This window comes from Electrophorus electricus, chromosome 8 (genome assembly GCF_013358815.1).
Source record: "Electrophorus electricus isolate fEleEle1 chromosome 8, fEleEle1.pri, whole genome shotgun sequence".
Classification (NCBI taxonomy): domain Eukaryota; kingdom Metazoa; phylum Chordata; class Actinopteri; order Gymnotiformes; family Gymnotidae; genus Electrophorus; species Electrophorus electricus.
Window position 1 is genome coordinate 14,620,485 of NC_049542.1, and position 15,992 is coordinate 14,636,476.

The following is a 15,992-nucleotide window of genomic DNA, read 5'->3' on the forward strand; positions in this document are numbered from 1 at the left end:
TGCTAAATTTCACTCTGACCTGCTGGACATTATGGATGAAATGATCCTTGTCCAGTTCTAGCCTTGCCTCAGAGAACATGACCCAGCTGCTATTCTTGCCACTGACAGTACTATGCAAACAACATTTCCATCCCATTTGCTGGGATGAGAACACAGAGTGCCAGACATAGTGTACCAGACAAGTATGTTCCACCACTTTTACAAGTGATATAACATACTCATTACAGCCAAGGTTCATCAGTCCAGCCTTGTGCAGTCACCCGGACACCATTGAAATCAATGGCTTGAAAAAAACTTCCCAACACCCTGCTATTTAACATCAGCAATTAAATGAATTTTAGCTATATGCTTGACAGTTGCCTCCATTTTGCATGGTTTCATTATGTGCCGAACGTTGGCAGTTTGCTTTGAGGGATTACCGCCGATGTTTGCATTGATAGTTTCCCCACTTAAAACATCTGTTTATGAAAGTCAGCAGACAAATGACACTGCAGTTTTCCCTTGGTTCATTTTCCACTCATTCCACTGCCTTCCATGAATAAGTCAACAAATAGACTTAGATCATAGGCCTACAGAGAAATAGATGGACAGGAAAGGATGAAACTATCTCTCTGGAGAACACTGACCTGATTATTCGTTTCCTGTGTTTTTTCAAGACTAACAATCGAGATGATAATCATCACACATTTGCCTTTATGCTCAGCTACATGTTCTGAATACAGTTAAAATAGACAGCCACACTTGGTGTAATTTGTGTGTGGAAGTTGAGAGATAGAGATCTGTTTTTGATTATCCCAGTCCCCTCCAATTTGGCCTCATACAAACAAAGCCTGTGTGCATGCATGTTTAATTTTATGTTGGTGAATTAGTCATTGTTAGATCAATACAGGCAGCATGTTTATCTCAGTTGTGCGCTCTCTCTAATCCCGGTGATTCTAAACTGGCCTGTAATGAGGCCGACAACCATCCGTGAGTGGTTTCTATAAGCCTCAGTGTCAGTGGAATGTATTAATAATGCATTGCTTTGAATTGCACTTAGTATGCTATCATGATTCACCAATAAGGCCTTTCTGACATGTAGAACCATGGGAGGGAGTTTTGCATTGCTGAAATGGGCCCACGTGTCAGAGTTTAATTTTCTTCGTTTGTTTCTGTCTCAGCCTCTAATTTGAATAGTTAAGGCATCATTGTTCATGAAGTCACATAGTGCCCCAGGTGAAATGTCTGTAATTGCACTTGACCTTTCATTGGGAATACCACAGCATAGAAACTCAAACTGAGTTTCAGTGCCAGGTTTTGGTGAGAACATTTCTTCCTTAGAACCACCTAAAAATGCTGTGAAGGTATTTCACTGTCCTGAATAAACTTCAAACACACATATATTTGTGTGATATAGATATAAAGTATTGTGTGTTTACAGAAAACAAATGAAGACATGCTTTAATTCATATTATTCATAAATAATCATATATATTCATATATATCCATGCTCATGGATTTCCAGTATTGATTATGAGCACAAACAACATGGTTCACAGCCTCTTCAAAGCTGACGCTTTCTACTGAGAAGGGAATGTAGGGCTTTATGGTCATATGGTCCCTAAGAAAGTCTGTGGAGGCGTTGATAGCTTACTTTGATGGATTCGTCAATAAAACTGGACGAAGGGTGAAAAGTTAACATGATATTTATAGTCCCTTTGCGTTTAAAATGCTGGCACTAATGGTTATAAATGCATTGATGTGAATGGGATTCTGGGTCTATTGAGTTCAGTCAGTCACTCATGACATACATTTAACAGGGAAGTAAGCATTCCCCTCCAGTCTGAAACTGTGAGTGCTATGAAATTGCTCTAATCAATTTTAAGTAGGCTAACTCCACCTTAGGTAATATTTTCACCAAAGCTCTTCTCTTTGATAATGTGAAAAATGAACTGTGCCAATAGCTAATGTGGGTGAATAAAAATGATTGAGCCATTTAACTTCAGAGTTTGGAATATAACTGTGTATCTTCTGAATGCTGAATCTGAATGCTACATTTACTCACAGCCCATCCTCCCCAGGGACTAAGCTTGGGTGGTGGGGTGGAAATACTGTGGCCCAGAGTGTGGAATTAATACCAGGTCCCAGAGTATGGAATTAATACTGAAGTGATGGTTTTAGTACAGCCAAGGTAGAGTCATGCTTCCATACTGTAATTTTCCAATTTCCACAACATCAGTTAGTGCATGCAATATTGAAAAATATATCATGCAAACTGAAATAATATATTTTCTTTTTCTAATTGCCAGTTCATGCTATTCATGCTTTGAATGTGTTAGATGAGGAAAAACAGTCAAATGTGGTGCTCCAAGACTGCATCTGGGAACCATTTGCAGTATTGCCATAGTGGACTGTAAACAAAAATATGTCTGATATAATTTCAAAGACAACTCTGTCTTATGGCAGTGCAGTCAGCTAGGAGCTTAAGCCTGAGCAGTGATGCTGGCGTTGGTGCTGATTTCTAGCCATCTCAAAACTCCTCTAGTTCTGGCTATAAATGCAATACTTTCTGTTACATTGTGTCAGAGAGAGTGCAAGGACAGATGAGTTGTGTGGATTTTTTTCCTGAACAGACAGCTGGTGTGCTGATATGAGCTGGGCTTTGCTCTGAGCACACATCTCTTGAGGTTTTAGACAAGCTGTCGGAGACAAAGTTCCCCTGTAATGATCATTAAACCAATGTCATATTATATTTAATTGAAGCAGACTGGAAATGAGATTGTCTGCACAGATGTGTAATTATGATTTTAATTATAAAGCCCAGAGATAACTGAGTGCTGCTTTATTAAGGAATCCAGCCAGTGAATTAAGGTATTTTCTTTGTTGTATTTGGATCATATAGTGGATTATCATTTGTAAAACACACAGTTTAGTAAAACTAATCCAGACCTTAGTCTCTGAGAAGCAATGTATTGTTTAAATCCAGTAATTATCAAGGAACAGTTTCTTGATGAGTGTCAGTAAACACTAACTAAAGGACTTTTAAGGCAGTGTGAAGTGGTGGTTGTAATTACAGTGAGACATGATGTAGCCTCTTCTTTCATACCTCTTACTTTACTGTTCTTTCTCTTGATACCATTTACTTAGGTATCAATAGTGCTTGCATTTTGTGAAGTCTTCCAAGAGACACCTCAGGTATTTTTTTTTCTCTTTCAGCCCAGCCTAAAGACAGATCATTATAAAAAGCTACACGGTGTGAAACGCCAGCTCTCGCCTTCCAATTCCTCTCCAGGTGTGCACGTCAAGCGAGGTAGCGCTTTATCAGTGGAGTGTGGCAGTGGGTCTGAATAGCTTACATTGTTGGGGAGTTCGAGTGGGAGCTGATTCTCAGTACCCATTATGCAGAATCCCAGATATTGAACTCAAGCGTGAAATCGTTTTGCCCCCCCCGACACCAGCCCTCCCAGCAATGAGCCTTGTCAACTGGTCAAGTGTGTCCTCATTCTTATGGTGGCATGTAAAGCAGGATGGAGTGGTTGTACTAGTTGTCGGTCAGCATCTACTCGCCTCCCCTCTCCATGCTGCATGGCCTGCCACTCAGAGGCGATACGCTGAATGCTGAAGCACACTTGGCTCCCTCGGTGCAGCTTGCTGACCTGTTCCCCAAGACTCCCCTTGGTACCCCTGATTAATAAGACCTTCCTCATCTGCAAGGGAAATGTTCTGGTAATTGGATGAGCCTGTGTGAGGGGAGGGAGAAACAGTGCTTTCACTCTTATAGTAACTAACATTTTTGAATTGGTGACACTGGATGTATTCACCTTGCAGACCACTTGTGCAATCAGGCAGATGGAGGGCAAGCAGAGCTAATAGCAGGACCATGTGTGCTTTTACAGATTTACCCTCTGAAATGCCCTAGCAAGGCTCTCAGTGATTTCTCAAGTGATAAGGCAGGAATGCACGTTCACTGAGATGGTCTGTTCAGGCTTCGATTGAGTCATCCAAGGCTGTTAATTGCAAGCCACTCAAAGTGGATGGACATGTGCTGGAATGCTGGTTCAGGCATCTGTGTGGGTAGAAGGCATTTTTCCTTTGTCTCTTTCTTCTTGAGTAGCCTGCTGGGAACACACAAGGTCTCGGCCAACTCCTATAGCCTGTGAAAGTTGCTCTACTTTAGATGACTTTTTTTTTTTTTTTTAAATCAAGGTTTTTGGCACCAGCTACAGTACAGTTTTTCACTCAGCAGTGCAGGGTTTATGTGGAGGTATCCAGAGAAGCAGAGATTAAAGATCATGTCAAAAAAGTAGACTGAGTACTTCTGAAATGCAATACTTAATCTTCTGTGCAGAAATATGTTCCCCACCAGTGTGTGGGGTTGCTTTGTTGTGCGCTAGCAGGGAGTAGTTATGCTACGATTGAATTGGTTCAGTTACAGAGAGTGCTGTTGACTCAGCTGATATCTGGGCTTTGAATGGAAGACACATTTATGATCCCAATGTATCCAGACACATGGAAAATTAAGTGATGAAAAAACATGATTCATGTGAGCACCTTGATGCCTGTGGGCAATTAACTCATGAAATGTTCTCTGTATGTAAGTCAGATAGTAATGTAATGCCGTTGGAAAAATAATTAAACTTTTATAAGGACATTTGTTTATCTAATCATCAAAGAAATTAACTGCTAATGGCACTGTAATATATTGCTGCAGTCTATGGTAATGGCCTCTGTTGCATTTTGTCTATATATAGATTTATACGTTAAACTTGTAAAATCACTTATCAGTTTTATGAGGGTGTAGATGGGGCAGAACAAATTTTAAGCTCAAATGAATGTGTAAAAATGCTAATAGCGTAACATGGGCTAATTTATATGTATGTGAGGAAGTAAAGACAAAGCACCAACACATATGTCAGTGTCGCATAGCCCCAGCCTTTGCTACAACTATCATCAACCTTTTTACCATTTTAAATAATCCATGCAACTGCTGGCTCAAAGTGTGAGAAGGATAAAAAGAAAACAGAGCATTCCACTTCTCCATAGCATTACATTTGTTTCATAAGTTTTCTGCCTCACAGGAAACAGATGATGGTGTTTATATTGTCTTAACTCATTTGTGCACTTGAAAGATGCTGAGGCTTTCACAGAAATGGTAGCAAGGTCAAAATATTAGTGGTGCAGTTTGGATCACATAATAGCACAGTGAGCAACTGAACTCCTACCACTTACTCAATGATTTGTCCTTTTTTTGGTCCTTTTATGATATGTTGATGATCCTGTATTCAACGTGTGCATCCAAGATATATAACACAAGCTGCATTTGTAACTGAAACATTCATGGCAAATAAAAACAAATCATGAATGGCAGCCATCCAGTTTATCCTGGTCTTATAGACATTAAAAAATCCTAACAAATAGTCATCTATAAAGACTGCAACATTCTTGTTGGAATTTGGTGCAGGCCTGTTTCTGTTGTATTATGCGGCGCAGAGTGACCGAAGGGAAGTAGGCTGATGAAGCCTGCGATCCCCTGTAATGAGACGCAGCCTCGCTGTAGGCAAGCTGTTAATTAGGCCTTTCCTCGGTGACACTGATAACACAGTCACATACTTCGTGACAGGGCACAGTTGAGGGACCATGGAATGAGCCCTGTGCGAGCTGTGCAGAAGCATTGGAGCTAGGACAGGGTGTAAATATTCCTCCCCAGCTATATATTCAGTTGTCTTCCATAATCAACCAAGCCCCCCCTCCCCCCCATGTTGCAAGTCTGATTGGCTTTGAAGGTGACAGCATTTTCTGGTTTCACTGTGATTGGAGCTCTGCTGATTCAGTGATCCACCCTAACCCCCACATCAGCATGTCTAGTACACTTTCTACCAGCCACACAGCCATGAAAATACTTCTATTTTGTAAGCGCAGATTGATTGGTTTCATGTCTGTGTTGTAGCTGCTGCACCTTCTGTCTGTAGCTTTGTATTGTAGCTGCTGTCTCCTACATTATTGGGTATGGGAAGGCCAAGATTTTCTAGGCAGCAATCGGAATGCAGTGGAATTTTTCAAGACTGGCAGCTGGCAGAAGACAAATGCAAATAGAAGCAGGAGAGCGTTCCTACATACATTCCTGATGTGCCCAGTCTATCTGTGCCAACATGGAACAGCATGGAATTTCAGTCTGTCATGTATGCACCATCTGATGGTTCTTGACGATAACCTGCTTTGTATTCCGTGGGCCCGCATTTGGAGAAATGACAGTGTCAGCGTTCCAGCATGAGATACCGCACGCTAAGTAATATCACTCCGGTGTCTTATCAGGCATGCCTTTGGCAGACGGGGATCAGGGCCCCCGAGCAGAGGAAATGAATGGCTTATTCCTGTACAGTGGCTGCCTTTTTCTGCACAGAGAAAGTGAGGTGGCTGAGAAAGGGCGAGTAGTGTGAGAGAAATTGCCCATGATGATTCAACATTATCTGAAGCGCCCCCTGCTGTGAGAACATGGGCATCAGCAGCAGGAAGCGACTGTTTTCTCCCTTGTACATTGCTGGCAGACCCTTGTCTCAGCTTCTTATAGTAACGCTGGTGACCTTTACTTGATGAAGCATGGAGAGCCACAGGCCTGACTCGGCATTCTGTCTTGGATGCATGTGGCAGAGAACTGTTGGAGCTGTCCTCACTGCAAGCATGTGTGACAGGCCCCGGGGCCAGCGCAAAGGCCACTGTTTATCTCTGTTACACCTGCTCTCAGACTTAAGAGGGACTCCAATTCAGGGACAGCAAAATTTCACTAGAAATGCTCTTGTGGTTGTTAATATTCAGCCATCACAGTATCGAGAGTCATGAAAACAAAAATGCATTTGGGCCAAGACCAAGTGAAGTGAAATCTAAAACTTTCATTATGCATAAAGTGTGATATTTATAGTAGCATGGGACCCTCTGTCCCTTCCACTAACTCTGAGCTCAGTTCTGAGAAAGTGTCTGTTGGCAAAGCATTTCAATGCTGTTTTAAACTGTCCTTGAAGGAAGGGAGGAGATAGGGGACAGGAACCAAAACCATTTCATTACATTATATATTTACATTTTACAGCATTTCGCTGACTCGTTTATCCAAAACGACTTGAGGGTTAAGGGCTTTGGTCAGGGGCCCAACAGTGGCAACTACATCTACATGACCCTATGTGAAAAAGTGATCGCCCCCTAAACCTAATAAATGATTGGGTCACCCTTAGCAGCAACAACTACAATCAACATTTGCAATAACTGGCAATGAGTCTTTTACAGTGCTGTGGAAGAATTTTGGCCCACTCATCTTTGCAGAATTGTAATTCATCCACATTGGAGGGTTTTCAAGCATGAACTGCCTTTTTAAGGTCATACCACAGCATCTCAATCGGATTCAGGTCAGGACTTTGACTAAGCCACTCCAAAGTCTTCATTTTATTTTCTTAAGCCATTCAGGGGTAGACTTGCTGGTGTGTTTTGGATCATTGTCCTGCTGCAGAACCAGAGTGTGCTTTAGCTTGAGGTCACGACCAGATGGCCGGACATTCTCCTTGAGGATTTTTTGGTAGACAGCTGAATTCATGGTTCCATTTACCACAGTAAGTCTTCCAGGTCCTGAAGCAGCAAAACAGCTCCAGACCACCACACTACCACCACCATATTTCACTGTTGGTATGATGTTCCTTTTCTGAAATGCTGTGTTACTTTTACTCCAGATGTAATGGGACATACACCTTCTTTTGTCTCATCAGTCCACAGAGTATTTTCCCAAAAGTCTTGGGGATCATCAAGATGTTTTCTGGCAAAACTGAGACAAGTCTTTATGTTCTTTTTGCAGTAGTTTTCATCTTGGAACTCTGCCATGAAGGCCATTTTTGCCCAGTCTCTTTCTTATGGTGGAGTTATGAACACTGACCATAACTGAGGCAAGTGAGGCCTGCAGTTCTTTGGATGTTGTTGTGGGGTCTTTTGTGACCTCTTGGATGAGTCGTCGCTGCATTCTTAGGGTAATTTTGGTCGGCCGGCCACTCCTGGAAAGGTTCACCACTGTTCCATGTTTTTGCCATTTGTGGATAATGGCTCTCACTGTGGTTTTCTGGAGTTCTAAAGCTTTAGAAATGGCTTTATAACCTTTTCCAGACTGATAGATCTCAACTACTTTGTATCTCATTTGTTCCTGAATTTCTTTGGCTTGCAGTATGATGTCTAGCTTTTGAGGATCTTTTGGCCTACTTCACTTTGTCAGGCAGGTCCTATTTAAGTGATTTCTTGATTGAGAACAGGTTTGTCAGTAATCAGGCCTGGGTGTGGCTAGAGAAATTGAACTCAGCTTTCCAAAGATGTGATAAACCACAGTTAATTTATGTTTTAATTGGGGGGGGGGGGGGGGGGGGGGGGGGGGATGGTATCACTTTTTCACACAGGGCCATGTAGGTTTGGATTTTTTCCCCTTAATAATAAAAACCTTCATTTAAAAACTGCATTCTGAGTTTACTTGTGTTATCTTTGTCTAATATTTAAATTTGTTTGATGATCTGAAACATTTGTGTGACAAACATGCAAAAAAAAAAAAGATATCAGGAATGGGGAAAACACTTTTTTACACCACTGTATAACACACTGCTAGGCCCAACCCCACCACTGTTTCCACTGCTTCCATGCTTGTTTAGGTAAAGCCAGATTTGCATGCTCTGACTTATTCATGCCGTATCCACATTTCAGGAGCTCATCTGAAAAAGAGAATTCCCACATTTGCTTTTTGAGCCTGCCAAACAGAATGAGCTCTCCTTGGTTTATCTGCATTTTTTGTGCACGCTTGATCACCTTCCTGGTAGTGACCAGGAGGAAGGTGATCAAGCGTGCACAAAAAATGTGGCAGGTCTCTTTGAGCTCTATACCTTTAATACTTACATGTGGATGCCAGGTGCTCCAAAATCCCCTACAGTGCTTTTACTGTGGAACAAGTCTTTAAGGACTACCCTGATTTAAAATTCACCTTTTGAAATAATTCACATTTTGAAATCATCTATTGATTTCCTGCCTTGTCAGCAGAATGTGACATCAGCTTATAATGTTTACACGATCTGACTTTGAAAAATCAAACAGAATCTGTGCTTATGCAAGTCAGGCCAATGTGGTCTGGAGTATTGAGTACATTATTAACAGTGTTCTGCTTTGTGTGGACATGGCAGAGAGAGAGAGAGAGGGCGAGAGAGTTTGAAAGACAATGTGTGTGCTACTGTGAGAGTGAGAGAAAGAGTGTGAGAAGAAAGAGTCGGGGAGAGAGAGTAGTGTAGCTATACAGTCTGGGGTGACCTTGAGTTGAGTTGGCCAGTGCTACTTTCACTCTCCCACATCTGAGGGCTAGGCTCTGTGTTTCTGAATTTATCGATACCTCTTCACACTGTGTGTATGTGTGTGTGTGTGTGTGTGTCTGTGTGTGCGCGTGCGTGTGTGTGTGTGTGTGTGTGTGTGTGTGTGTGTGTGTGTGTGTGCGTGCATGAGTGTGCATGCGCAGGCATGGAGCACCTGAAACACAGCTAGGAATTCCATCTTCCTGTAGGAGTTGTTTTTCCAAGGCTTCAGAACAGTGATATGTTCTTCCTGTCCCAGGCTTTCACCAGCATGGCATCTTCTATGTCACCCTCTGTATCAAAGCAATTAGTTGAAATGATCCTCTTTCGTGTTATTTAAAGCATTTTGGGTGTGCTTGTCTCACATGTCTCCCATAAAAATGGGGAAGAATTAGATTGCAGGGTGCTGGTTTCCAAAGGCAACAGAGCTACCTGGGAAGTGTTTCAGTATACCACAGTAATAAATCAGTAATGATATGGTAATACTACCATAACAAGTTATCTCTAATTCAATGTACATTTTCCAGTCTGGGTAAAGTCAGTAATAACAATAATAAAAATATTATAGCCCTAACCCTAACTCCATAGAATATAATATACTGAGCATGTAACAAAATATAACAATATATTAATTAAATTCTGATGCTGATTGGTCAGTAATGGTTGTGGTAATACATGAGTCATACAAAATAATTAGTTCATTTAATTTTTTCATACTTTTTCTGGGTAGACTGTTCATATCATACCGCAGTATATCAGCTTAATCAACATTCTTTCAAATAGCAACAGGTTTTTGTGATATGAGGCAAATTAATAATTTTTACTGAAATTAGTGTTATCAGGGTTGCAAAACACTAATTTACCATCCTTTGGTCTAGTAAAAAATGATCTACACACAGTAATTACTATCTACAAAACACATAGTATTGGACTAACTGCAAACTACATGTAGAACTGTGAAATTCAAGCTACTTTTTATAGTATATAAAATTGAAAGGAATAATTAATAAAAAATAAAATTGCATTACAGTCAGTAATATATTATCCACTTATTCATGCAACAGTATTCATATTCATACTAATTAGTCACAAGTTTTTAATGCTAATTACAACTTATTCATTATAATGCTATAGTTTATTACTTTTAATGTTATAGTTACTAACTTATTATTAACATCTAAATTAACATTTAATTTATGAATAATTACAATGTATTAATATGTTACCATTTTATTATTAATTTTCTCACTACAATTAATAAATTATTAAGATTTAATGTACTGTTAATTCATATAATTTATATTGTGGTGCAACTTTTGCCAATTTATCAAATTTTCCCCATTACTGATTTGTAAAGTGATGCCAAAAAATACATTACCTTTTAAAAGAACTTAAGGCACTTTTCATGCAGTTGTAAAAGAGTTCCTGGGAGTCTGTTGCTGTTTACTGGATAGAAATAATCAAATTACAGAAGTTGGACACTTACTGAGCTCCCTGTAGATGTTCTCAAATCGGACTCCCTGGTGGGGAATATAGGTCATCCTTCTCTGACAGTAAACAGATACTCTATGAAATCAATCCTCTTTCTTTTTGAGCTGAGGAAATTAAGTATCACAAAACGAAAGTCTTGCTAGGAGACTGTGCTGTCCAGGCAGTCCTGCTTGCAGAATGGCGTGCGGTGCTCTGGCATAATTCCAATGCTGGCAGCGTCCGGTCTATCAGGATGCCTTTTGTGTTCACCTTGATTGCAACATTGTTCCCTGCTCTATAAAGAAACCCGTTAGACCATTTGCTACCGACAGCGTGGCTCAGCAATATGGATGCTTTTGCACTGTTGGGTACACACATTAACGTTCAGTGAGCTAGCCATAATGACCCTGTAGACCATTTCCAGCATGTATCAACTCCCTCTATGAAAATCATGGCAGCTTTATGACTTCCCATTAGTGGCAGGTATTTATACATTTAGGCATCACAAAGACTATCCAAAAGACAACTCTGTGGCTCTTTCTTTGAAGCTGAAAGAGGAAGCTGAGAGCACAGGCCAGTGGCTTCACCTGAAACACGTACCGCCGAAGCTGCGCTCCTGCTACATCGTTCTGGTGCCCCACAAAGCCAGAAAAGACACCTAAATGTGGCTCATGATAATTTCATGCTGTGACTAAGCGTTATTGGAAGCTCATTTGGCAAGTGCTTGGGCCACATACAGGAAGGGCAGTGCTCTGTGACCACAGCCGGTCAGCTTGCGAATGTGCTGGAGTGAAAGCGCAGAGGACAGAGGCAGGCGTGATGCACACCTCTCAGCTGCTCGCCTTAATTTACATGTGTGAATGTCTTTTGCAGAGACTCGTGCTAGACTAGTGAATGTGGGATGCAGCTCATACGCTTGCATTGCCTCTGAAGTTGTGTAACGATGCATCATTCCAAGAAGAACTGGCTGTGAATTTAGCTACAGTAATGGTTCTGTGCAAATGTATGTAGCGCTGAAAAGAGAGTCCTGTTTGTGCAGGATGTGACTCGCTCTAAGAGTGATTAAAATCAAGTTAAGAAAGTGTAAATATGCATCAAATGTGCATAATTTCTGTTAAATGTATGACTACTGTTTTAACTTGAAATTGCCTTAATAGTTAGATTAAATTACAAAGTTGTCAGAACCAGATCAGTATTGATATTTAAAGGCAATTTAAGTGTTTCAAATCACAATATTGTTGTGGTAAGACTTAACATGAATGTTTGATCAAACATACTTAAAGATCCACTTGCTTATGATTTTCTCACGATGTGTGAAGTGTGATGAAGTGCAGAGGTGCTTGGAAAACTGTCCCACAGCAGGAAGTGGTGAACACCCGTCAGTACTAATAACACCCATGCTGTATTTCGGTGGCACTGTCCTGAATATGGAGTCAGTGACACAAAACATTCGCTCCCTCATTTGTGAACTATCTCTTGCTCCAAGAATCTGCATTTCCTCTCTTCTGTCATAGAAATTTTCCCAACTTACCGCTAAGAATCCTGGGGGATTTAATAGCACGTTGACTGTAAGAGAATGCAAATTGCACACACATACACACACAGGCAAACACATGCACATAGACACACACACATGGACACAAAATCTAGGACAAGATGGCCATGACCTGCAGAGGTCTTCTCTCGGAGCTGGGTATCTGGGGATTCTGTATTCTCTCCAGCCGGATCTTAATTAGCCTGTCTGTGTGCTGGTAGAAGTGTTCTGCGGTTGACCTTTCCTAAAGGTATGCGACCGGTGCGTGTTCAACAGGCCACAGGAAAATGAGCGGCATGAGGGAGGAAGTGTTGGAGCCAACCCCGACAGGGAGGAGGGAGTCACGGCTCTGGAGTCACGGTGCAGACACAGCCTGACAGGAATGGACAATGCCTTCCAACAGCACATCTACCTGCATTTGAAAAAACCTCCAGCCCAAAGAGTGAGAGGAATGGGAGCATTTCTCTTGTTCATTGCTCGCATATATCAGCAACGGGTGTGCCTTGTGTGTTTTTACTTGTGTTTCTTTCTCGTGGTGCTGTTCTGTAGAGACCTGATCTTCATCCAGGCTGGACAAGCCCATCGTGCTGAAGCTGTAATGGCTCACACTTCATTAGTGCTGTCTGAGGCTCTTCAGGTTGAGTTGGCTTGCCTGCATCAAGCAGAAAAAAGACACCCAAACACAAGCAGCAAATCCAGTCCTCTCCGTTATGTATTCTTATTGGCCCTTAGTGCTTCTGCTGTCTCCCTTAAACCACATTTGTTTTGTGCTTGTCTTTGTGGTTCGGATTTTCTCATTTTAGGTAATGGGTGTGACTGTGGTGCTCATGGGAATGTTGGAAGTTCAGATACTTCTGCCCTGTTGTGGCAGCTGGAAGCTTTGCTCACATGGTCTTCTTGTGTGTAATGAGAGTGCCTTTGAGGTATGGACGTGCCTGTCATCGTATAAATCATCCATATACTAGCGTACCTCTCGCTCGGTACACCGTGCATGCGGACGCTATCCTCATTATCCTCTGTGGGTTTGGCTCACTGAGAGGAACAGTAAGGTGAAAAAACATACCATGCATGAGTTTATGGCTGTGCTACTAACTACTGGCTGTGCATTATGTAACGGAGACAAGAACAACCATTTCAGACACTTAATTAAAGATTACAAGAAGGACAACATTGTTTTGCAATATCGGAGCCATTTCATATTTTGTTTACTTGGTGGATGGTTAATGTACGCAGTTTTCTGCTCTCTGTTTTCAGTGTCTGGCATGCTGTAAATTTGTGATTGCATTAGAGAAGTAGATGTAATAACAAAAATGCTGATGGAATTATTGTGAATCTGGTTGCATTGTTAATGCTTTTGTGTTTCATTTGCATTTTTAAAGAATCAGAGTCAGTGTTGTGGCATCTCGAGTCAGTGTTGTGGCAGGAATTGAACAGAAAGTGGTACCAGAGATGACTGGTTTTGAACAAGGATGGACTAATATCAGATGAAAACAGACACTCTCTTCATTAAGCAGGTAGCGTGTTGACACTGCCAGTCCACTGCTGGCCCTGCCTTTCACTCTGCGCCAGGCTGTGCTCACTACGCTACAACTGCTGCAGGACAGCAATTAGGCTCTGACGTGTAAAATGTGACAGAGAGGTGGCATTATGAAGCTGGAATGAAGCTGGAATGCTAATTGAAAGCGAATGTTTCAGGCTAAAACTTGCATTTCTTTTCCCTAGATGGAAATAAATAAATAAAAGTAAAAATTTGTTGTGTGAGTTCGTGTGAGGCTCAGAGAGTCATTTCGGAAAAATACTGTGAAACTCTTTACTTTTTGTACCACTGGGAATTTGGGTATTTGAAATAACCAGCAAGTATTTTGTCTGCTTCTGGGATAAAATAGGATAAAACTGTCCTGTTTGTGCATTACCATACTAGGCTACAGATAACCACTTTTGTGTTTGATGCATTCTTGCATTATAACTGAGGTGCACAAAGGTTAGTGTATTCATGTGAGGTTTTGCAGAGAGGAGGATGATCCATAAATACACAGAGCAGAAGCTATAACAGGCTGATCCCTTATGGCCTGAATCATACTGCTCTTTGCAGCTGGCTGTATTCTTCTTTTACTCTTCCTCATTAACACGTCTTCGAGAGCTAGGGAACTTAAGGTGTGAAAGGGGCGGGTGATCCGTGACTGGTTTGCCCCTAACAGCGTTCGAGCTGGCATCTGCTGATTTCACATATAGCTACTACTGAGAGACGGAAAGAGAGAGAGAGAGATTGAGTAAGTGATAGCATGTGAACCTGTGTGTATGTGCATGTGTTTGTGTGTGTGTGTGTGTTTTAGATTAACTTAGCAGAACTAGTTAGTATATGTCAATATTTAAACCCATTTCAGTTTGTAAGTGTGGCCAGTACCTCTGCAGTTTGTCACATCTATCACACTTTAATGTGTAATATTTTGCATGGGCAAAAGAGACCAACAGCCAGAGCAGTAGCTATCTGTTAGCCATGTCGACCATGTCAGCTATGAATTATCTTGTATCTCAGGACTGCAATGAAGAGGGGAGAGGTGAGCATCCTTTATTTCATGTTACTTGGAAGGTTAAAGGATCATAAACAGATCTTTTAAAGGAAAGGCTGCTGTTAACATGGAAATTGCCTTCCACATAAAGCATATGCACGTGAATGCATCTGACAGACAGAAGGGAGGCTGTGCAGTCTACCATTACTGAGGCTAGAGTATGACAGCATGTCAGGGGTCATGCCAACCTTATTATGGTTTGTGACAAATGAGCTCCACTTTGCAAGCACCATATTCCGTTTGTCAGGCCGACCTGTGAGGGGAGCAGCCTTGGAGAGCACTCCGCTGCTGCAATTTGACACAGGCCTTTTGTAATGAGGACAGAGGCAAAAAGAGCAAAGAGAAAGACCACTACTGCCAGTATGGAAACTGAGCTGACAGACAATTTGTACACTGGCAGACATAAAAACAACTACTTGACTCCAGATTCATTTTTCCAGAGTGTTAGGCTCATCTAGTCCAGCGGAAAGTGTTTTGTGCCATGATGCCGCACGGCTTGTTTGAGCAGTTTGTAGTTCTGTAGTTTGTAGTTTTGACTGTGTCCTAAGGGGAACCAGGATGCTGCATGTGCCACAGGCCTGTCTGCAGGTTGGGATATCCACAGTAGAGAAAGCTTGTATGCTAGTCTGTACTGCAGGAGTGGAAACATACGGGAGCATGGAAACCCAAGTCGTCACAGGTGATTATGGGATATGATCAATTTGGCATTTAGCAACCAAGAAACAGTCCCTTATAAATGATCAGATGCACAAGTAGTAATTTACTTTTATGTTTAATTTTAAACAAAACTTGATACTCTCCTACCTAGATTAAATACCATTTAACTAATGCCTTAGGAAAAAAGTCAGACTTTTTTGACATTTATACTCAAATCACTTGTGCAGTTCAGCATATTATGAGAAGCCCATTTAATGATATTAGGTTCTCAAATAATTGTGATGAATTGTAAAATATGACATGAGATTGTGTTCCAACTCAGGTGAACTAAACCACTCAAATGAAGCAGTACCTTCAAGATCAAATAGAGTTCTCAGAACTGAGAGTCAAATTAATTTAAATGGGACAAAAAATCTAAGCAAAGCCATTTCT